General features: G+C 48.9%; 28 non-coding genes across 28 annotated transcripts; all 28 read left to right on the top strand.

The window, feature by feature from the left end:
* The first annotated feature begins 168 nt into the window (after positions 1–168).
* Trnas-uga lies at positions 169–250 on the top strand. Its single transcript has one exon. It is a non-coding gene; the product is annotated as a tRNA-Ser (tRNA).
* A 611-nt stretch (positions 251–861) lies between these two features.
* Positions 862–934, top strand: Trnaf-gaa. The gene has a single exon. It is a non-coding gene; the product is annotated as a tRNA-Phe (tRNA).
* Positions 935–1,473: 539 nt separating this feature from the next.
* Positions 1,474–1,546, top strand: Trnak-uuu. The gene has a single exon. It is a non-coding gene; the product is annotated as a tRNA-Lys (tRNA).
* A 138-nt stretch (positions 1,547–1,684) lies between these two features.
* Trnas-cga lies at positions 1,685–1,766 on the top strand. The gene has a single exon. It is a non-coding gene; the product is annotated as a tRNA-Ser (tRNA).
* A 677-nt stretch (positions 1,767–2,443) lies between these two features.
* Trnas-uga lies at positions 2,444–2,525 on the top strand. The gene has a single exon. It is a non-coding gene; the product is annotated as a tRNA-Ser (tRNA).
* Positions 2,526–3,136: 611 nt separating this feature from the next.
* Trnaf-gaa lies at positions 3,137–3,209 on the top strand. The gene has a single exon. It is a non-coding gene; the product is annotated as a tRNA-Phe (tRNA).
* Positions 3,210–3,748: 539 nt separating this feature from the next.
* Trnak-uuu lies at positions 3,749–3,821 on the top strand. The gene has a single exon. It is a non-coding gene; the product is annotated as a tRNA-Lys (tRNA).
* Positions 3,822–3,959: 138 nt separating this feature from the next.
* On the top strand, positions 3,960–4,041 carry Trnas-cga. Its single transcript has one exon. It is a non-coding gene; the product is annotated as a tRNA-Ser (tRNA).
* Positions 4,042–4,718: 677 nt separating this feature from the next.
* Positions 4,719–4,800, top strand: Trnas-uga. The gene has a single exon. It is a non-coding gene; the product is annotated as a tRNA-Ser (tRNA).
* Positions 4,801–11,715: 6,915 nt separating this feature from the next.
* Positions 11,716–11,788, top strand: Trnak-uuu. Its single transcript has one exon. It is a non-coding gene; the product is annotated as a tRNA-Lys (tRNA).
* A 138-nt stretch (positions 11,789–11,926) lies between these two features.
* Trnas-cga lies at positions 11,927–12,008 on the top strand. Its single transcript has one exon. It is a non-coding gene; the product is annotated as a tRNA-Ser (tRNA).
* Positions 12,009–12,685: 677 nt separating this feature from the next.
* Trnas-uga lies at positions 12,686–12,767 on the top strand. Its single transcript has one exon. It is a non-coding gene; the product is annotated as a tRNA-Ser (tRNA).
* A 611-nt stretch (positions 12,768–13,378) lies between these two features.
* Positions 13,379–13,451, top strand: Trnaf-gaa. The gene has a single exon. It is a non-coding gene; the product is annotated as a tRNA-Phe (tRNA).
* A 539-nt stretch (positions 13,452–13,990) lies between these two features.
* Positions 13,991–14,063, top strand: Trnak-uuu. The gene has a single exon. It is a non-coding gene; the product is annotated as a tRNA-Lys (tRNA).
* A 138-nt stretch (positions 14,064–14,201) lies between these two features.
* Trnas-cga lies at positions 14,202–14,283 on the top strand. Its single transcript has one exon. It is a non-coding gene; the product is annotated as a tRNA-Ser (tRNA).
* Positions 14,284–14,960: 677 nt separating this feature from the next.
* Trnas-uga lies at positions 14,961–15,042 on the top strand. Its single transcript has one exon. It is a non-coding gene; the product is annotated as a tRNA-Ser (tRNA).
* Positions 15,043–15,653: 611 nt separating this feature from the next.
* Positions 15,654–15,726, top strand: Trnaf-gaa. Its single transcript has one exon. It is a non-coding gene; the product is annotated as a tRNA-Phe (tRNA).
* A 539-nt stretch (positions 15,727–16,265) lies between these two features.
* Positions 16,266–16,338, top strand: Trnak-uuu. The gene has a single exon. It is a non-coding gene; the product is annotated as a tRNA-Lys (tRNA).
* A 138-nt stretch (positions 16,339–16,476) lies between these two features.
* On the top strand, positions 16,477–16,558 carry Trnas-cga. The gene has a single exon. It is a non-coding gene; the product is annotated as a tRNA-Ser (tRNA).
* A 677-nt stretch (positions 16,559–17,235) lies between these two features.
* Trnas-uga lies at positions 17,236–17,317 on the top strand. Its single transcript has one exon. It is a non-coding gene; the product is annotated as a tRNA-Ser (tRNA).
* A 611-nt stretch (positions 17,318–17,928) lies between these two features.
* Positions 17,929–18,001, top strand: Trnaf-gaa. Its single transcript has one exon. It is a non-coding gene; the product is annotated as a tRNA-Phe (tRNA).
* A 539-nt stretch (positions 18,002–18,540) lies between these two features.
* Trnak-uuu lies at positions 18,541–18,613 on the top strand. The gene has a single exon. It is a non-coding gene; the product is annotated as a tRNA-Lys (tRNA).
* Positions 18,614–18,751: 138 nt separating this feature from the next.
* Positions 18,752–18,833, top strand: Trnas-cga. Its single transcript has one exon. It is a non-coding gene; the product is annotated as a tRNA-Ser (tRNA).
* A 677-nt stretch (positions 18,834–19,510) lies between these two features.
* Positions 19,511–19,592, top strand: Trnas-uga. Its single transcript has one exon. It is a non-coding gene; the product is annotated as a tRNA-Ser (tRNA).
* A 611-nt stretch (positions 19,593–20,203) lies between these two features.
* Trnaf-gaa lies at positions 20,204–20,276 on the top strand. The gene has a single exon. It is a non-coding gene; the product is annotated as a tRNA-Phe (tRNA).
* A 539-nt stretch (positions 20,277–20,815) lies between these two features.
* Trnak-uuu lies at positions 20,816–20,888 on the top strand. The gene has a single exon. It is a non-coding gene; the product is annotated as a tRNA-Lys (tRNA).
* A 138-nt stretch (positions 20,889–21,026) lies between these two features.
* Trnas-cga lies at positions 21,027–21,108 on the top strand. The gene has a single exon. It is a non-coding gene; the product is annotated as a tRNA-Ser (tRNA).
* Positions 21,109–21,785: 677 nt separating this feature from the next.
* Trnas-uga lies at positions 21,786–21,867 on the top strand. The gene has a single exon. It is a non-coding gene; the product is annotated as a tRNA-Ser (tRNA).
* The last annotated feature ends 42 nt before the right edge of the window (positions 21,868–21,909 follow it).

Here is a 21,909-nt window from a genome sequence, read left to right as displayed (position 1 = left end):
CCGTCAATCAAAGGGCCCCGGGTTGAAACCCCCGCCAGGCGAAAATTAACACACTGTCGTAACGGCTAATGGAAACCCTACAGAAAAGAGTGACGCCACGCCGCTTTCTGCCATCAGATTGCTTCTAAAGACGGCCGTTTCACTTGTCGGGAGTCGTTTCTGCCACCGGCAGTCGTGGCCGAGTGGTTAAGGCGTCTGACTTGAAATCAGATTCCCTCTGGGAGCGTAGGTTCGAGTCCTGCCGACTGCGAAAATTTTCTCGCTCTCAAAAGATGGACGTTCAGCTGCATCCTAGCAGTTGCGTCACTACTAAACACGTGCGTCACCAGCAATGTGCAGTGTTATTTGATCCAGGGCGCAGCGTTACAGTGGCGCCCAGAAGCCGCAGCTCATCTTATCGTCTCACAGCCGCCCACCGGGTGTTAGTACAAGTGTCGCCTCACTGGGCAGTGCAGATGTGTCCATTTTAGCTTGCACACGATGACGTGTAGCAATTGATGAGCTAACGCAAGTCGAGTGTTTTACCGTGTGTATCTGCTAGATACTGCCTCTCATACGGTGGAGAGGCTCACTCCTTCTTGTGCCTCGTTCTCTGCACACGAGTTGCCCCTGGCATCGATATAGCACGGGTTTTCTAGCGTCAGCGCGGCGTCACGTGAAGTCAGCGAAGTGAATATTACACGAGTCGAGTCGACATGTTTGCTTGTTACGATGATGGAAGCAGAAGAAATGTGTGTGGGACTTCACTGCATCGGCTGCTCGCCTTTCAGCGTCCCTGTGTCTTATCAGACGAAGGTGACTGTGAAATTGGCGACGAGGCAGAGGTGAACAAACACATGCAAACAGCAACGTTCGATGTCAGCCGAAATAGCTCAGTTGGGAGAGCGTTAGACTGAAGATCTAAAGGTCCCTGGTTCGATCCCGGGTTTCGGCAGGTATTCCTTTTGATGCGACGCCAATGGAATTGCTCTGCGTTGGTGATAATGCAACTACCGCTGACAACAAAAATGACACTCTCCTGTAGCTGTTCTGGTTGTCTAGTGCATGCCATAAGAGGAACTCACTAGACAACTAACTCCCTTAGAAGCAAAAGAATCAAAAATGTCCTACCGACTGCGTTCCTTTTTCTGTGTCAGGTGGTGAAGAACGTCTTCAACGGAACCGTGAAACGAGCGAAAACGTGGGAAACATTGCATTCGAAATGCTTGCGAATTTTCCAATTGCCCAGTGAGTGTCGACAAAATATGTAAATTCTCTGCTCCAACGTATGAGACGCAACGACTCCTGCAATTTGTTGTTGCATCGTGTGTCAGCAGTCTTCGATAGTGTGTTACGAGCTTAGTGCGATAAGTTTGCAGGCAGCATTTAGGCGACGTTTTATTAGTAACGGCCCCATGCAGCGATTGCACAACAGTAAAGGACATGAGTCAATGTATAGTTGTGCATCGTGAGAGGTATCACAGCGTCGTGTGAGCCCGGATAGCTCAGTCGGTAGAGCATTAGGCTTTTAACCTAAGGGTCCAGGGTTCAAGTCCCTGTCCGGGCGGAAATTTTAATACTTTGGTAGCGATTCGTCTGGTAGCGGTGGAAACGCTACGGAAAATAACGAAGCTACGCCGTTTTCTGACACCACAGTGCTTTAAACGGTAGCAGTTGCATGTGTCGGGACAACACCGCGCTACCGGCAGTCGTGGCCGAGTGGTTAAGGCGTCTGACTCGAAATCAGATTCCCTCTGGGAGCGTAGGTTCGAATCCTACCGGCTGCGTGCGATTTTGCGTAAAGAGGAGCAAAAATTTTCGCACACATGTGACATGCGTGGGCGAATGCGGGTGCAAACCAGTGACGCCATTCTCAACAAGACGAAAGTTTCCGTTTAAGAATACTGAGTTTCGCGACGACCGCTGCTTACTGTGGCCATCGGTTCACCTCGCACTGACGCTGGGACTGCAGAAAGCCGTCGCTGAGATCGTGAGTACACAGATGTGCTCGAAAGTGTAGGACAGAGCGAACATTCATTTCTTTTTAAGAATCGCAATTCAATCATTCGAGTGCGGCAAAGGCAGTGGTGCAGCGTTTCTTTTCTTAAGATCTCGCAGCTGCTTGGAGGTATGTCCATCGTTTTAAGACGACAGAAAACTAGCGTCAGCGGTGCGTCAGTGGGAAGTCGGTGAAGTCGCCATTGGAGCCATAAGCCAGTAATTACAACATGCGAATCACTCGCACACCATGTAGCATGCACCACAACGCTCGGCCGAGGGACCGGACAGCTCAGTCGGTAGAGCGCTAGACCCTCAACCAAAGGGTCCCGGGCTCAAACCCCCGCCAGGCGAAAATTAACACACTGTCGTAACGGCTAATGGAAACCCTACAGAAAAGAGTGACGCCACGCCGCTTTCTGCCATCAGATTGCTTCTAAAGACGGCGGTTCCACTTGTGCCACCGGCAGTCGTGGCCGAGTGGTTAAGGCGTCTGACTTGAAATCAGATTCCCTCTGGGAGCGTAGGTTCGAGTCCTGCCGACTGCGAAAATTTTCTCGCTCTCAAAAGATGGACGTTCAGCTGCATCCTAGCAGTTGCGTCACTACTAAACACGCGCGTCACCAGCAATGTGCAGTGTTATTTGATCGAGGGCGCAGCGTTACAGTCGCGCCCAGAAGCCGCAGCTCATCTCCTCGTCTCACAGCCGCCCACCGGGTGTTAGTACAAGTGTCGCCTCACTGGGCAGTGCAGATGTGTCCATTTTAGCTTGCAGACGATGACGTGTAGCAATTGATGAGCTAACGCAATTCGAATGTTTTACCGTGTGTATCTCCTAGATACTGCCTCTCATACGGTGGAGAGGCTCACTCCTTCTTGTGTCTCGTTCTCTGCACACGAGTTGCCCCTGGCATCGATATAGCACGGGTTTTCTAGCGTCAGCGCGGCGTCACGTGAAGTCAGCGAAGTGAATATTACACGAGTCGAGTCGACATGTTTGCTTGTTACGATGATGGAAGCAGAAGAAATGTGTGTGGGACTTCACTGCATCGGCTGCTCGCCTTTCAGCGTCCCTGTGTCTTATCAGACGAAGGTGACTGTGAAATTGGCAACGAGGCAGAGGTTAACAAACACATGCAAACAGGAACGTTCAACGTCAGCCGAAATAGCTCAGTTGGGAGAGCGTTAGACTGAAGATCTAAAGGTCCCTGGTTCGATCCCGGGTTTCGGCAGGTATTCGTTTTGATGCGACGCCAATGGAATTGCTCTGCGTTGGTGATAATGCAACTACCGCTGACAACAAAAATGACTCTCTCCTGTAGCTGTTCTGGTTGTCTAGTGCATGCCATAAGAGAGACTCACTAGACAACTAACTCCCTTAGAAGCAAAAGAATCAAAAAAGTCCTACCGACTGCGTTCCTTTTTCTGTGTCAGGTGGTGAAGAACGTCTTCAACGGAACCGTGAAACGAGCGAAAACGTGGGAAACATTGCATTCGAAATGCTTGCGAATTTTCCAATTGCCCAGTGAGTGTCGACAAAATATGTAAATTCTCTGCTCCAACGTATGAGACGCAACGACTCCTGCAATTTGTTGTTGCATCGTGTGTCAGCAGTCTTCGATAGTGTGTTACGAGCTTAGTGCGATAAGTTTGCAGGCAGCATTTAGGCGACGTTTTATTAGTAACGGCCCCATGCAGCGATTGCACAACAGTAAAGGACATGAGTCAATGTATAGTTGTGCATCGTGAGAGGTATCACAGCGTCGTGTGAGCCCGGATAGCTCAGTCGGTAGAGCATTAGGCTTTTAACCTAAGGGTCCAGGGTTCAAGTCCCTGTCCGGGCGGAAATTTTAATACTTTGGTAGCGATTCGTCTGGTAGCGGTGGAAACGCTACGGAAAATAACGAAGCTACGCCGTTTTCTGACACCACAGTGCTTTAAACGGTAGCAGTTGCATGTGTCGGGACAACACCGCGCTACCGGCAGTCGTGGCCGAGTGGTTAAGGCGTCTGACTCGAAATCAGATTCCCTCTGGGAGCGTAGGTTCGAATCCTACCGGCTGCGTGCGATTTTGCGTAAAGAGGAGCAAAAATTTTCGCACACATGTGACATGCGTGGGCGAATGCGGGTGCAAACCAGTGACGCCATTCTCAACAAGACGAAAGTTTCCGTTTAAGAATACTGAGTTTCGCGACGACCGCTGCTTACTGTGGCCATCGGTTCACCTCGCACTGACGCTGGGACTGCAGAAAGCCGTCGCTGAGATCGTGAGTACACAGATGTGCTCGAAAGTGTAGGACAGAGCGAACATTCATTTCTTTTTAAGAATCGCAATTCAATCATTCGAGTGCGGCAAAGGCAGTGGTGCAGCGTTTCTTTTCTTAAGATCTCGCAGCTGCTTGGAGGTATGTCCATCGTTTTAAGACGACAGAAAACTAGCGTCAGCGGTGCGTCAGTGGGAAGTCGGTGAAGTCGCCATTGGAGCCATAAGCCAGTAATTACAACATGCGAATCACTCGCACACCATGTAGCATGCACCACAACGCTCGGCCGAGGGACCGGACAGCTCAGTCGGTAGAGCGCTAGACCCTCAACCAAAGGGTCCCGGGCTCAAACCCCCGCCAGGCGAAAATTAACACACTGTCGTAACGGCTAATGGAAACCCTACAGAAAAGAGTGACGCCACGCCGCTTTCTGCCATCAGATTGCTTCTAAAGACGGCGGTTCCACTTGTGCCACCGGCAGTCGTGGCCGAGTGGTTAAGGCGTCTGACTTGAAATCAGATTCCCTCTGGGAGCGTAGGTTCGAGTCCTGCCGACTGCGAAAATTTTCTCGCTCTCAAAAGATGGACGTTCAGCTGCATCCTAGCAGTTGCGTCACTACTAAACACGCGCGTCACCAGCAATGTGCAGTGTTATTTGATCGAGGGCGCAGCGTTACAGTCGCGCCCAGAAGCCGCAGCTCATCTCCTCGTCTCACAGCCGCCCACCGGGTGTTAGTACAAGTGTCGCCTCACTGGGCAGTGCAGATGTGTCCATTTTAGCTTGCAGACGATGACGTGTAGCAATTGATGAGCTAACGCAATTCGAATGTTTTACCGTGTGTATCTCCTAGATACTGCCTCTCATACGGTGGAGAGGCTCACTCCTTCTTGTGTCTCGTTCTCTGCACACGAGTTGCCCCTGGCATCGATATAGCACGGGTTTTCTAGCGTCAGCGCGGCGTCACGTGAAGTCAGCGAAGTGAATATTACACGAGTCGAGTCGACATGTTTGCTTGTTACGATGATGGAAGCAGAAGAAATGTGTGTGGGACTTCACTGCATCGGCTGCTCGCCTTTCAGCGTCCCTGTGTCTTATCAGACGAAGGTGACTGTGAAATTGGCAACGAGGCAGAGGTTAACAAACACATGCAAACAGGAACGTTCAACGTCAGCCGAAATAGCTCAGTTGGGTTAGTTCCGCTTGAGACGCGCTGGAGTGAGGAAGTGTCGCGAGCTCCGAGTCCCTAGCGGTGTTTACGTTTTGCTGTTTGTCTCTCATCGCGTGTTGTGTTCCCGTTCCGTGTTTCAGTTCCGTGTTGTGTCGTTTGTCAGTTGTGTTTTGTCAAGTATAAGTGCTATTAGCCCTTGCCGGGTTGATTAGCGACATGTCACGTTTATTTCCAAGGAAGAATACAATCAAGTTTCAGTTTGACAAGTCCACCAGGTCCGTTCAACCAAGCTCCCTTGAAGTGCACGACTGGATTGTGGATGTTGTTGGCATTACGTCGGAGCAAGTGCATACTGCTTATTACGATCTGGAGCAGTATTGTTTTTTCGTCAAACTGCTGGACCCTCTTGTGATGGAGCGTTTACTGGCCAACCATGGTGGCACGATCGACTTTCTTCACCGTGATGGAACAGTGAGTACTGTTACAATTTCTACTGCTGATCTCGAGTACAAAAATGTGAGAGTGTTTAACTTGCCACCCGAAGTAGAGAATTGCTATCTGCGAGAGGTCTTATCTGCATATGGCGAGGTTCGGACTATTAGGAATGAGTTGTGGTCTCGCGAACACCGGTTGCAATGGTACAGTGGAGTGCGATCTGTAGAGATGCATGTTAAAGTCAGTATTCCGTCACATATTATGGTTTGTGGGTACAAGGTACTAGCCACCTATGCCGGTCAGACGCCCACCTGTCATATTTGTAATGAGTGTGGGCATCTGCGTCAGGATTGTCCGCGTCGCGTATTTGTCCTGAAAAACACTCTGCAGAGGAGGCAGCGGCTGACGTTCAGTGACGTTCTGATGAATGGTAAAGTTGAACAGCCTGCTGCTACTTCACCTTCCGCAACTGGTACCGAACCTATTACGCTCGATGGCAATCAACTTACGACGTCTTCTGTCGACGCGCACTCTGACACGGCTGCTAATGAACGGAACAATTCCAGTCATAAGAGACCTCATGACTCAGTTAGTGACTCCTCAGATGAGGAAGAATCTAACCAAGCGCACCCTGTTCAAAAGCAAAAATCCTATTCTGGTGACTGCGGGTCAGAAGTGAACGTTATGGAGGTCGAATCCACGTCTCAGGGCGGGAATGTTGAGGTATCTGCAGTAGCTGTTGGGATGCCTGCACCTGCTACTGTCCAGGTTGGGACAGAAAGCTCTCCCAAAGCGACAGCAGAGGCCGAGGGGCAGGAATGTGAATCTTCTTTTCCCGTTACTGAGCGGCCTGATGTGGCGACTGCCAGTGACGTGACAGTTTCCAATACCGCAGAACGGCATCTTATGGCACAGGATTTGCCAGATCCCCCACGTGATAGTCACAGTAGGCAACAAGTTTCGCAGCATAAAGGTGTTTCTCAAACTCATGCCATGACTCAAGATCCTCAACGACGCCGGTTGAATCCTCCGCCGAACGTAACTCACAGTCGCAGTCAGATACGGCGCGAAGCGGCTAAATTAGAAAGAAAATCACCTGAAGGCATAGTAGCACCCCCCCAGGGGCACTTCGAGAACGCCGACGCCGATTGTCCTGCAGGTCCGCCCACGACGTCTATAGTTGCCACCGATGCACAAACTTAGCAGCATTACCGCCTGAATTGAGCCCACATGATTATGTGCACTTCATTGGGCGTTCTTATACTCTCAGATATATAGTGTACGTTGCCCCACCTACACGAATACAAGTGCGTGTCGCTAGTTTGACATAATGAGTCAAACTTATAACATTGTCACTCTCAATATCAACAGAACTACTTCGGACTTAAAAAAATCATCTTTGAAACAATTTATTTACGAATCGGAGGCGGACATAATTTTGTTGCAAGAAGTCATGTTTACTGATTTTCATATACCTGGCTTTAACGCTTTTTTCAACGTCTCATCAGACGATAGTACAGGAACTGCTATAATGAGTCGTGTCGGGATACCAGTAATGATACTGGATAAACTTGAATCCGGAAGAGGCTTAAGTTGTCAAGTTTATGATGTCACGATTTTAAATGTTTATGTTCCATCGGGTACCACTAAAAAGTCAGAGAGGGCCAAATTCTTCAAGGAAGATGTTGTGTATTTGCTTCGGAAGAATCCTATCAAGGTCATTGTTGGAGGTGATTTCAATTGTGTTGTCCATCGGAAAGACCAGACTCCACATTTTAATTATTCTCAGGAGCTTCATGACTTACTTAAAACTATGCGATACAAGGATGCCTGGGAAGTCCTCTTCCCTACGTTCGTCAAATATACGTTTCTTACTTCGGCCTCATGTAGTCGCATTGATCGAATATATGTCTCTGAGAATATTAGCACTCACGTACTAAATGCGGACGTCATCCCCACGTATTTTTCCGACCATTGCGCTCTCTCCGTTTCCATAACATTGGTCAAGCAGTCCACTCGCGCATACCGCAACCAATGGACCCTCAATATCGCGCATTTGAAAGATGACGATCTTGAAGATTGCGTTCTCGACACGTGGACGAAATGTTTAAGATCAATTCAGAATTACGGAACCAAAACCGAGTGGTGGGTCAAAATTGCTAAGGTGAAGTTGCGACAAACATTAAAAAATTACAGTTTTCACAAAAGTATGGCAGAAAAACGGACTATTGAATTCTACTACACGGTTTTACGAGAACTCCATGAACAGTCACATGGGTCAGGCACTCACCTAGCACGGATCAGACGAGTAAAAGCCAAACTTTTAAGCATCACACGGAAACGGTTAGACGGATTGAAAATCAAGTCAAAAGCAAAATCTCTCTTGGAGGATGAAACAACTTCGATGTACCATTTGATGAAACATCAGTCTAATCGGCGACGTACTTTTATTGAGGATCTCAAACTAGAAGACGGTAGGGTACTCACAGACCAAGGTGACATTGTCCGTGCACTCCATCGGCATTACGCATTGCTCTACAACGAGGACCAGTCTGATAACTGTGATGGCTTTGAAGTCATCAACTCATTACGTAATTTAATCACCATAGATGACAATAATTCCTTGTTTGTTGACTTCACAGTCGACGAGGTGTTCGACCTGGTAAAGACATCTCTTCCAAATAAATCGGCGGGTCCAGACGGTATTCCTAAAGAGTTTTATCAACGGTATTGGCATATCATTGGAACAGTGTTTACTGAGGTCATTAATGAACTCGTGAGAGGAGGTGCAATTCCATCAGAACTCAAAGAGGGCAAACTTGTCTTGATACCGAAAAGCACGGGCCACAAGAAAATCGATAACTTTCGTCCTCTCATGCTCATGAATTATGACTATAAAACATTAGCAAGGGCGGTTAAAGAACGGATGACTCCCCTACTCCGGAAAGTTATCCACACCCATCAAGCCTGTTTTCCTGGATGGACAATAATGACTACCATCTCTGAATTTCGTGATTTGATTTCTGTTGCTGCAGTTACAAATATTAAATGCGCGATCTTATTCCTAGACTTCTGCAAGGCCTTTGACCATGTCAGTCATCGATACGTGGAACTTGTTTTGCAGCAGCTGGGGTTTTCGGATCGTGCGGTGCGAATCATTCATCACCTGATGACTGGAATTACGGCGAAAATCATTGTAAATGGACAGTCTACGAAAGTCATTCATGTTCGGAGGGGCGTTCCGCAGGGCAGCCCGCTGTCAATGTTGTTATATGTTCTCTCGTTGGAACCTTTTCTACGACAGATCAATGGACGATTGACTGGAGTGACTGTTTCTGGGGTCACCATATCCGCCAGAGCTTACGCCGATGACGTAGGAGTTGTCATACGACACGGCGGTGAAATAGCCATCCTCAAAGCAGAGATTGATAACTACAATAGAGCATCAGGTGCGAAGATTAACGCACAAAAGAGTAAGTTGTTGAATCTTCGAGGCTTCGAGGACGTACATATCTCTTGGGCCACTCTGGTGGACCATCACAAGACGTTAGGCATAAGCTTCAACAAGTGCCCCATGAAGATGACAGCAACCAACTGGAGAGAGACAACCAACAAGATACGAGGAGCGCTGCGTGAACTTAGCTGGCGCTCTACGAACCTCCTGCAGACAATTCGAATCATAAACACCTATGTTTTCTCTAAAGCGTATTACGTTGCACAGATCTTTCCAGTACCTAGAATGCAAGCCAAACTCATCATGAGACTGGCTAATAGACAAGTCTGGAAAGGGAATCTTTTTAAAGTGCGACTCGTCACTCTGACCCATTCGAGGGCAGCAGGGGGTTTAGAACTCACTAACATTGCGAGGAAAGCGAGAGCGTTGTACTTAAAAAGAACCTTATTTATGATTAATCTTGCCCACAGTAACGTCACTTCTCAACTATTCCAGGTAGTCCGGCCAGAATGCATGAAACCACCGATCAACGTGGGAAAACTAAACTATAAGTTAAAGCATATACGAGAATTTTACGTAGACATCAGCTACTTGGGTGATGACATTCTCCGCGCGACCAACATAACTTCCAAGAAACTATTAGAACACTGGGACACATCTGACATCCCAAGTAAAATCGAAGTACAATATCCGGCCATTTTATGGCACAATGTATGGACCAATATTAACCTCCCTATCCTCTCCTCTGAGGTGACGTCCACGTGGTACAGAGTCGTCAATGACATAGTGGCCACCAACGAAAAACTCCAAAGGATTGGGCTTAGTGACACGTATTACTGTTGTCAATGTGGACTAGTCGACACTCTCCTCCATCGCTTTACGTGTGCCGGGCATCTGCGAAACTGGGATTGGACTAAGACCAAAGTTGGAATCCTCACCCGCCGTGGTGGACGAAATCACACAACAGAGATGCTTTTACGCCCACAGGAAAAATACTACCCTGCAACCAAACACAACAGTGTAATGTGGCTCTTAGGCCATTTCGCAAACTATGTCATAAACGTAAAGGGACCTGACAACATAATAGACTACAAATTGTACATGGAAACGGCCTACTGGAGAATGAAAGCATTACGTCAATACAAAAGCCTCTTTGGGAACATGCTAGATATTGTTTTTGAGAAGACTGGTGTAGGGTAAGCGTCCATGATAAGTTACGAGTACTTCGCTTAGCCAGACAACGTGACAAAAAAAAAAAAAAAAGAAAAAAAAGAAAAGAAAAAGTGACTAGGATACTTGGCTTTCACATAGGAGGACAAAAATCAAACTAACAAAAAATAAAAATGGATCAGGCGTCGGACTTCGGTATAAAAAAAACAAGAAAAATAAAACATAATGGATAAGGCGTCGGACTTCCGATCCGAAGATTGAAAAAAAAAAAAAAGGTAAAAAAAAAAAAAGTGGCGCAATTGGTTAGCGCACGGTACTTATAAGGCAGTAGCCGTGAGCAATGCCGGGGTTGTGAGTTCGGGCCTCACCTGGGGCATTAAAAAAAAAAAAAAAAAAAGTTGGTAGCGCGGTGGACTGTAGTGGAGGATTCACAGTAAAAAAAAAAAAAAAAAAAAAAGTCGTAGAAAAAAAAAAAAAAGTTGGTAGAACGGTGGACTGTAGTGGAGGATTCACAGTTATCCATAGGTCGCTGGTTCAAATCCGGCCCAGAGGACTGTTTTTCTAATCTCAGGAGCAAAGAGGCTCCAGAGCATGCCCACTCGGTCAGAACCTCCAAAAAAAAAAAAAAAAAAAAAAAAAAAAAAAAAAAGTTGGGAGAGCGTTAGACTGAAGATCTAAAGGTCCCTGGTTCGATCCCGGGTTTCGGCAGGTATTCGTTTTGATGCGACGCCAATGGAATTGCTCTGCGTTGGTGATAATGCAACTACCGCTGACAACAAAAATGACTCTCTCCTGTAGCTGTTCTGGTTGTCTAGTGCATGCCATAAGAGAGACTCACTAGACAACTAACTCCCTTAGAAGCAAAAGAATCAAAAAAGTCCTACCGACTGCGTTCCTTTTTCTGTGTCAGGTGGTGAAGAACGTCTTCAACGGAACCGTGAAACGAGCGAAAACGTGGGAAACATTGCATTCGAAATGCTTGCGAGTTTTCCAATTGCCCAGTGAGTGTCGACAAAATATGTAAATTCTCTGCTCCAACGTATGAGACGCAACGACTCCTGCAATTTGTTGTTGCATCGTGTGTCAGCAGTCTTCGATAGTGTGTTACGAGCTTAGTGCGATAAGTTTGCAGGCAGCATTTAGGCGACGTTTTATTAGTAACGGCCCCATGCAGCGATTGCACAACAGTAAAGGACATGAGTCAATGTATAGTTGTGCATCGTGAGAGGTATCACAGCGTCGTGTGAGCCCGGATAGCTCAGTCGGTAGAGCATTAGGCTTTTAACCTAAGGGTCCAGGGTTCAAGTCCCTGTCCGGGCGGAAATTTTAATACTTTGGTAGCGATTCGTCTGGTAGCGGTGGAAACGCTACGGAAAATAACGAAGCTACGCCGTTTTCTGACACCACAGTGCTTTAAACGGTAGCAGTTGCATGTGTCGGGACAACACCGCGCTACCGGCAGTCGTGGCCGAGTGGTTAAGGCGTCTGACTCGAAATCAGATTCCCTCTGGGAGCGTAGGTTCGAATCCTACCGGCTGCGTGCGATTTTGCGTAAAGAGGAGCAAAAATTTTCGCACACATGTGACATGCGTGGGCGAATGCGGGTGCAAACCAGTGACGCCATTCTCAACAAGACGAAAGTTTCCGTTTAAGAATACTGAGTTTCGCGACGACCGCTGCTTACTGTGGCCATCGGTTCACCTCGCACTGACGCTGGGACTGCAGAAAGCCGTCGCTGAGATCGTGAGTACACAGATGTGCTCGAAAGTGTAGGACAGAGCGAACATTCATTTCTTTTTAAGAATCGCAATTCAATCATTCGAGTGCGGCAAAGGCAGTGGTGCAGCGTTTCTTTTCTTAAGATCTCGCAGCTGCTTGGAGGTATGTCCATCGTTTTAAGACGACAGAAAACTAGCGTCAGCGGTGCGTCAGTGGGAAGTCGGTGAAGTCGCCATTGGAGCCATAAGCCAGTAATTACAACATGCGAATCACTCGCACACCATGTAGCATGCACCACAACGCTCGGCCGAGGGACCGGACAGCTCAGTCGGTAGAGCGCTAGACCCTCAACCAAAGGGTCCCGGGCTCAAACCCCCGCCAGGCGAAAATTAACACACTGTCGTAACGGCTAATGGAAACCCTACAGAAAAGAGTGACGCCACGCCGCTTTCTGCCATCAGATTGCTTCTAAAGACGGCGGTTCCACTTGTGCCACCGGCAGTCGTGGCCGAGTGGTTAAGGCGTCTGACTTGAAATCAGATTCCCTCTGGGAGCGTAGGTTCGAGTCCTGCCGACTGCGAAAATTTTCTCGCTCTCAAAAGATGGACGTTCAGCTGCATCCTAGCAGTTGCGTCACTACTAAACACGCGCGTCACCAGCAATGTGCAGTGTTATTTGATCGAGGGCGCAGCGTTACAGTCGCGCCCAGAAGCCGCAGCTCATCTCCTCGTCTCACAGCCGCCCACCGGGTGTTAGTACAAGTGTCGCCTCACTGGGCAGTGCAGATGTGTCCATTTTAGCTTGCAGACGATGACGTGTAGCAATTGATGAGCTAACGCAATTCGAATGTTTTACCGTGTGTATCTCCTAGATACTGCCTCTCATACGGTGGAGAGGCTCACTCCTTCTTGTGTCTCGTTCTCTGCACACGAGTTGCCCCTGGCATCGATATAGCACGGGTTTTCTAGCGTCAGCGCGGCGTCACGTGAAGTCAGCGAAGTGAATATTACACGAGTCGAGTCGACATGTTTGCTTGTTACGATGATGGAAGCAGAAGAAATGTGTGTGGGACTTCACTGCATCGGCTGCTCGCCTTTCAGCGTCCCTGTGTCTTATCAGACGAAGGTGACTGTGAAATTGGCAACGAGGCAGAGGTTAACAAACACATGCAAACAGGAACGTTCAACGTCAGCCGAAATAGCTCAGTTGGGAGAGCGTTAGACTGAAGATCTAAAGGTCCCTGGTTCGATCCCGGGTTTCGGCAGGTATTCGTTTTGATGCGACGCCAATGGAATTGCTCTGCGTTGGTGATAATGCAACTACCGCTGACAACAAAAATGACTCTCTCCTGTAGCTGTTCTGGTTGTCTAGTGCATGCCATAAGAGAGACTCACTAGACAACTAACTCCCTTAGAAGCAAAAGAATCAAAAAAGTCCTACCGACTGCGTTCCTTTTTCTGTGTCAGGTGGTGAAGAACGTCTTCAACGGAACCGTGAAACGAGCGAAAACGTGGGAAACATTGCATTCGAAATGCTTGCGAATTTTCCAATTGCCCAGTGAGTGTCGACAAAATATGTAAATTCTCTGCTCCAACGTATGAGACGCAACGACTCCTGCAATTTGTTGTTGCATCGTGTGTCAGCAGTCTTCGATAGTGTGTTACGAGCTTAGTGCGATAAGTTTGCAGGCAGCATTTAGGCGACGTTTTATTAGTAACGGCCCCATGCAGCGATTGCACAACAGTAAAGGACATGAGTCAATGTATAGTTGTGCATCGTGAGAGGTATCACAGCGTCGTGTGAGCCCGGATAGCTCAGTCGGTAGAGCATTAGGCTTTTAACCTAAGGGTCCAGGGTTCAAGTCCCTGTCCGGGCGGAAATTTTAATACTTTGGTAGCGATTCGTCTGGTAGCGGTGGAAACGCTACGGAAAATAACGAAGCTACGCCGTTTTCTGACACCACAGTGCTTTAAACGGTAGCAGTTGCATGTGTCGGGACAACACCGCGCTACCGGCAGTCGTGGCCGAGTGGTTAAGGCGTCTGACTCGAAATCAGATTCCCTCTGGGAGCGTAGGTTCGAATCCTACCGGCTGCGTGCGATTTTGCGTAAAGAGGAGCAAAAATTTTCGCACACATGTGACATGCGTGGGCGAATGCGGGTGCAAACCAGTGACGCCATTCTCAACAAGACGAAAGTTTCCGTTTAAGAATACTGAGTTTCGCGACGACCGCTGCTTACTGTGGCCATCGGTTCACCTCGCACTGACGCTGGGACTGCAGAAAGCCGTCGCTGAGATCGTGAGTACACAGATGTGCTCGAAAGTGTAGGACAGAGCGAACATTCATTTCTTTTTAAGAATCGCAATTCAATCATTCGAGTGCGGCAAAGGCAGTGGTGCAGCGTTTCTTTTCTTAAGATCTCGCAGCTGCTTGGAGGTATGTCCATCGTTTTAAGACGACAGAAAACTAGCGTCAGCGGTGCGTCAGTGGGAAGTCGGTGAAGTCGCCATTGGAGCCATAAGCCAGTAATTACAACATGCGAATCACTCGCACACCATGTAGCATGCACCACAACGCTCGGCCGAGGGACCGGACAGCTCAGTCGGTAGAGCGCTAGACCCTCAACCAAAGGGTCCCGGGCTCAAACCCCCGCCAGGCGAAAATTAACACACTGTCGTAACGGCTAATGGAAACCCTACAGAAAAGAGTGACGCCACGCCGCTTTCTGCCATCAGATTGCTTCTAAAGACGGCGGTTCCACTTGTGCCACCGGCAGTCGTGGCCGAGTGGTTAAGGCGTCTGACTTGAAATCAGATTCCCTCTGGGAGCGTAGGTTCGAGTCCTGCCGACTGCGAAAATTTTCTCGCTCTCAAAAGATGGACGTTCAGCTGCATCCTAGCAGTTGCGTCACTACTAAACACGCGCGTCACCAGCAATGTGCAGTGTTATTTGATCGAGGGCGCAGCGTTACAGTCGCGCCCAGAAGCCGCAGCTCATCTCCTCGTCTCACAGCCGCCCACCGGGTGTTAGTACAAGTGTCGCCTCACTGGGCAGTGCAGATGTGTCCATTTTAGCTTGCAGACGATGACGTGTAGCAATTGATGAGCTAACGCAATTCGAATGTTTTACCGTGTGTATCTCCTAGATACTGCCTCTCATACGGTGGAGAGGCTCACTCCTTCTTGTGTCTCGTTCTCTGCACACGAGTTGCCCCTGGCATCGATATAGCACGGGTTTTCTAGCGTCAGCGCGGCGTCACGTGAAGTCAGCGAAGTGAATATTACACGAGTCGAGTCGACATGTTTGCTTGTTACGATGATGGAAGCAGAAGAAATGTGTGTGGGACTTCACTGCATCGGCTGCTCGCCTTTCAGCGTCCCTGTGTCTTATCAGACGAAGGTGACTGTGAAATTGGCAACGAGGCAGAGGTTAACAAACACATGCAAACAGGAACGTTCAACGTCAGCCGAAATAGCTCAGTTGGGAGAGCGTTAGACTGAAGATCTAAAGGTCCCTGGTTCGATCCCGGGTTTCGGCAGGTATTCGTTTTGATGCGACGCCAATGGAATTGCTCTGCGTTGGTGATAATGCAACTACCGCTGACAACAAAAATGACTCTCTCCTGTAGCTGTTCTGGTTGTCTAGTGCATGCCATAAGAGAGACTCACTAGACAACTAACTCCCTTAGAAGCAAAAGAATCAAAAAAGTCCTACCGACTGCGTTCCTTTTTCTGTGTCAGGTGGTGAAGAACGTCTTCAACGGAACCGTGAAACGAGCGAAAACGTGGGAAACATTGCATTCGAAATGCTTGCGAATTTTCCAATTGCCCAGTGAGTGTCGACAAAATATGTAAATTCTCTGCTCCAACGTATGAGACGCAACGACTCCTGCAATTTGTTGTTGCATCGTGTGTCAGCAGTCTTCGATAGTGTGTTACGAGCTTAGTGCGATAAGTTTGCAGGCAGCATTTAGGCGACGTTTTATTAGTAACGGCCCCATGCAGCGATTGCACAACAGTAAAGGACATGAGTCAATGTATAGTTGTGCATCGTGAGAGGTATCACAGCGTCGTGTGAGCCCGGATAGCTCAGTCGGTAGAGCATTAGGCTTTTAACCTAAGGGTCCAGGGTTCAAGTCCCTGTCCGGGCGGAAATTTTAATACTTTGGTAGCGATTCGTCTGGTAGCGGTGGAAACGCTACGGAAAATAACGAAGCTACGCCGTTTTCTGACACCACAGTGCTTTAAACGGTAGCAGTTGCATGTGTCGGGACAACACCGCGCTACCGGCAGTCGTGACCGAGTGGTTAAGGCGTCTGACTCGAAATCAGATTCCCTCTGGGAGCGTAGGTTCGAATCCTACCGGCTGCGTGCGATTTTGCGTAAAGAGGAGCAAAAATTTTCGCACACATGTGACATGCGTGGGCGAATGCGGGTGCAAACCAGTGACGCCATTCTCAACAAGACGAAAGTTTCCGTTTAAGAATACTGAGTTTCGCGACGACCGCTGCTTACTGTGGCCATCGGTTCACCTCGCACTGACGCTGGGACTGCAGAAAGCCGTCGCTGAGATCGTGAGTACACAGATGTGCTCGAAAGTGTAGGACAGAGCGAACATTCATTTCTTTTTAAGAATCGCAATTCAATCATTCGAGTGCGGCAAAGGCAGTGGTGCAGCGTTTCTTTTCTTAAGATCTCGCAGCTGCTTGGAGGTATGTCCATCGTTTTAAGACGACAGAAAACTAGCGTCAGCGGTGCGTCAGTGGGAAGTCGGTGAAGTCGCCATTGGAGCCATAAGCCAGTAATTACAACATGCGAATCACTCGCACACCATGTAGCATGCACCACAACGCTCGGCCGAGGGACCGGACAGCTCAGTCGGTAGAGCGCTAGACCCTCAACCAAAGGGTCCCGGGCTCAAACCCCCGCCAGGCGAAAATTAACACACTGTCGTAACGGCTAATGGAAACCCTACAGAAAAGAGTGACGCCACGCCGCTTTCTGCCATCAGATTGCTTCTAAAGACGGCGGTTCCACTTGTGCCACCGGCAGTCGTGGCCGAGTGGTTAAGGCGTCTGACTTGAAATCAGATTCCCTCTGGGAGCGTAGGTTCGAGTCCTGCCGACTGCGAAAATTTTCTCGCTCTCAAAAGATGGACGTTCAGCTGCATCCTAGCAGTTGCGTCACTACTAAACACGCGCGTCACCAGCAATGTGCAGTGTTATTTGATCGAGGGCGCAGCGTTACAGTCGCGCCCAGAAGCCGCAGCTCATCTCCTCGTCTCACAGCCGCCCACCGGGTGTTAGTACAAGTGTCGCCTCACTGGGCAGTGCAGATGTGTCCATTTTAGCTTGCAGACGATGACGTGTAGCAATTGATGAGCTAACGCAATTCGAATGTTTTACCGTGTGTATCTCCTAGATACTGCCTCTCATACGGTGGAGAGGCTCACTCCTTCTTGTGTCTCGTTCTCTGCACACGAGTTGCCCCTGGCATCGATATAGCACGGGTTTTCTAGCGTCAGCGCGGCGTCACGTGAAGTCAGCGAAGTGAATATTACACGAGTCGAGTCGACATGTTTGCTTGTTACGATGATGGAAGCAGAAGAAATGTGTGTGGGACTTCACTGCATCGGCTGCTCGCCTTTCAGCGTCCCTGTGTCTTATCAGACGAAGGTGACTGTGAAATTGGCAACGAGGCAGAGGTTAACAAACACATGCAAACAGGAACGTTCAACGTCAGCCGAAATAGCTCAGTTGGGAGAGCGTTAGACTGAAGATCTAAAGGTCCCTGGTTCGATCCCGGGTTTCGGCAGGTATTCGTTTTGATGCGACGCCAATGGAATTGCTCTGCGTTGGTGATAATGCAACTACCGCTGACAACAAAAATGACTCTCTCCTGTAGCTGTTCTGGTTGTCTAGTGCATGCCATAAGAGAGACTCACTAGACAACTAACTCCCTTAGAAGCAAAAGAATCAAAAAAGTCCTACCGACTGCGTTCCTTTTTCTGTGTCAGGTGGTGAAGAACGTCTTCAACGGAACCGTGAAACGAGCGAAAACGTGGGAAACATTGCATTCGAAATGCTTGCGAATTTTCCAATTGCCCAGTGAGTGTCGACAAAATATGTAAATTCTCTGCTCCAACGTATGAGACGCAACGACTCCTGCAATTTGTTGTTGCATCGTGTGTCAGCAGTCTTCGATAGTGTGTTACGAGCTTAGTGCGATAAGTTTGCAGGCAGCATTTAGGCGACGTTTTATTAGTAACGGCCCCATGCAGCGATTGCACAACAGTAAAGGACATGAGTCAATGTATAGTTGTGCATCGTGAGAGGTATCACAGCGTCGTGTGAGCCCGGATAGCTCAGTCGGTAGAGCATTAGGCTTTTAACCTAAGGGTCCAGGGTTCAAGTCCCTGTCCGGGCGGAAATTTTAATACTTTGGTAGCGATTCGTCTGGTAGCGGTGGAAACGCTACGGAAAATAACGAAGCTACGCCGTTTTCTGACACCACAGTGCTTTAAACGGTAGCAGTTGCATGTGTCGGGACAACACCGCGCTACCGGCAGTCGTGGCCGAGTGGTTAAGGCGTCTGACTCGAAATCAGATTCCCTCTGGGAGCGTAGGTTCGAATCCTACCGGCTGCGTGCGATTTTGCGTAAAGAGGAGCAAAAATTTTCGCACACATGTGACATGCGTGGGCGAATGCGGGTGCAAACCAGTGACGCCATTCTCAACAAGACGAAAGTTTCCGTTTAAGAATACTGAGTTTCGCGACGACCGCTGCTTACTGTGGCCATCGGTTCACCTCGCACTGACGCTGGGACTGCAGAAAGCCGTCGCTGAGATCGTGAGTACACAGATGTGCTCGAAAGTGTAGGACAGAGCGAACATTCATTTCTTTTTAAGAATCGCAATTCAATCATTCGAGTGCGGCAAAGGCAGTGGTGCAGCGTTTCTTTTCTTAAGATCTCGCAGCTGCTTGGAGGTATGTCCATCGTTTTAAGACGACAGAAAACTAGCGTCAGCGGTGCGTCAGTGGGAAGTCGGTGAAGTCGCCATTGGAGCCATAAGCCAGTAATTACAACATGCGAATCACTCGCACACCATGTAGCATGCACCACAACGCTCGGCCGAGGGACCGGACAGCTCAGTCGGTAGAGCGCTAGACCCTCAACCAAAGGGTCCCGGGCTCAAACCCCCGCCAGGCGAAAATTAACACACTGTCGTAACGGCTAATGGAAACCCTACAGAAAAGAGTGACGCCACGCCGCTTTCTGCCATCAGATTGCTTCTAAAGACGGCGGTTCCACTTGTGCCACCGGCAGTCGTGGCCGAGTGGTTAAGGCGTCTGACTTGAAATCAGATTCCCTCTGGGAGCGTAGGTTCGAGTCCTGCCGACTGCGAAAATTTTCTCGCTCTCAAAAGATGGACGTTCAGCTGCATCCTAGCAGTTGCGTCACTACTAAACACGCGCGTCACCAGCAATGTGCAGTGTTATTTGATCGAGGGCGCAGCGTTACAGTCGCGCCCAGAAGCCGCAGCTCATCTCCTCGTCTCACAGCCGCCCACCGGGTGTTAGTACAAGTGTCGCCTCACTGGGCAGTGCAGATGTGTCCATTTTAGCTTGCAGACGATGACGTGTAGCAATTGATGAGCTAACGCAATTCGAATGTTTTACCGTGTGTATCTCCTAGATACTGCCTCTCATACGGTGGAGAGGCTCACTCCTTCTTGTGTCTCGTTCTCTGCACACGAGTTGCCCCTGGCATCGATATAGCACGGGTTTTCTAGCGTCAGCGCGGCGTCACGTGAAGTCAGCGAAGTGAATATTACACGAGTCGAGTCGACATGTTTGCTTGTTACGATGATGGAAGCAGAAGAAATGTGTGTGGGACTTCACTGCATCGGCTGCTCGCCTTTCAGCGTCCCTGTGTCTTATCAGACGAAGGTGACTGTGAAATTGGCAACGAGGCAGAGGTTAACAAACACATGCAAACAGGAACGTTCAACGTCAGCCGAAATAGCTCAGTTGGGAGAGCGTTAGACTGAAGATCTAAAGGTCCCTGGTTCGATCCCGGGTTTCGGCAGGTATTCGTTTTGATGCGACGCCAATGGAATTGCTCTGCGTTGGTGATAATGCAACTACCGCTGACAACAAAAATGACTCTCTCCTGTAGCTGTTCTGGTTGTCTAGTGCATGCCATAAGAGAGACTCACTAGACAACTAACTCCCTTAGAAGCAAAAGAATCAAAAAAGTCCTACCGACTGCGTTCCTTTTTCTGTGTCAGGTGGTGAAGAACGTCTTCAACGGAACCGTGAAACGAGCGAAAACGTGGGAAACATTGCATTCGAAATGCTTGCGAATTTTCCAATTGCCCAGTGAGTGTCGACAAAATATGTAAATTCTCTGCTCCAACGTATGAGACGCAACGACTCCTGCAATTTGTTGTTGCATCGTGTGTCAGCAGTCTTCGATAGTGTGTTACGAGCTTAGTGCGATAAGTTTGCAGGCAGCATTTAGGCGACGTTTTATTAGTAACGGCCCCATGCAGCGATTGCACAACAGTAAAGGACATGAGTCAATGTATAGTTGTGCATCGTGAGAGGTATCACAGCGTCGTGTGAGCCCGGATAGCTCAGTCGGTAGAGCATTAGGCTTTTAACCTAAGGGTCCAGGGTTCAAGTCCCTGTCCGGGCGGAAATTTTAATACTTTGGTAGCGATTCGTCTGGTAGCGGTGGAAACGCTACGGAAAATAACGAAGCTACGCCGTTTTCTGACACCACAGTGCTTTAAACGGTAGCAGTTGCATGTGTCGGGACAACACCGCGCTACCGGCAGTCGTGGCCGAGTGGTTAAGGCGTCTGACTCGAAATCAGATTCCCTCTGGGAGCGTAGGTTCGAATCCTACCGGCTGCGTGCGATTTTGCGTAAAGAGGAGCAAAAATTTTCGCACACATGTGACATGCGTGGGCGAATGCGGGTGCAAACCAGTGACGCCATTCTCAACAAGACGAAAGTTTCCGTTTAAGAATACTGAGTTTCGCGACGACCGCTGCTTACTGTGGCCATCGGTTCACCTCGCACTGACGCTGGGACTGCAGAAAGCCGTCGCTGAGATCGTGAGTACACAGATGTGCTCGAAAGTGTAGGACAGAGCGAACATTCATTTCTTTTTAAGAATCGCAATTCAATCATTCGAGTGCGGCAAAGGCAGTGGTGCAGCGTTTCTTTTCTTAAGATCTCGCAGCTGCTTGGAGGTATGTCCATCGTTTTAAGACGACAGAAAACTAGCGTCAGCGGTGCGTCAGTGGGAAGTCGGTGAAGTCGCCATTGGAGCCATAAGCCAGTAATTACAACATGCGAATCACTCGCACACCATGTAGCATGCACCACAACGCTCGGCCGAGGGACCGGACAGCTCAGTCGGTAGAGCGCTAGACCCTCAACCAAAGGGTCCCGGGCTCAAACCCCCGCCAGGCGAAAATTAACACACTGTCGTAACGGCTAATGGAAACCCTACAGAAAAGAGTGACGCCACGCCGCTTTCTGCCATCAGATTGCTTCTAAAGACGGCGGTTCCACTTGTGCCACCGGCAGTCGTGGCCGAGTGGTTAAGGCGTCTGACTTGAAATCAGATTCCCTCTGGGAGCGTAGGTTCGAGTCCTGCCGACTGCGAAAATTTTCTCGCTCTCAAAAGATGGACGTTCAGCTGCATCC

The sequence above is a fragment of the Schistocerca americana genome, unplaced genomic scaffold, assembly GCF_021461395.2.
Source record: "Schistocerca americana isolate TAMUIC-IGC-003095 unplaced genomic scaffold, iqSchAmer2.1 HiC_scaffold_701, whole genome shotgun sequence".
In the NCBI taxonomy this organism is placed as follows: domain Eukaryota; kingdom Metazoa; phylum Arthropoda; class Insecta; order Orthoptera; family Acrididae; genus Schistocerca; species Schistocerca americana.
Note: the sequence above shows the minus strand (reverse complement) of the source record. Positions and strands in the feature narration are given on the sequence as shown.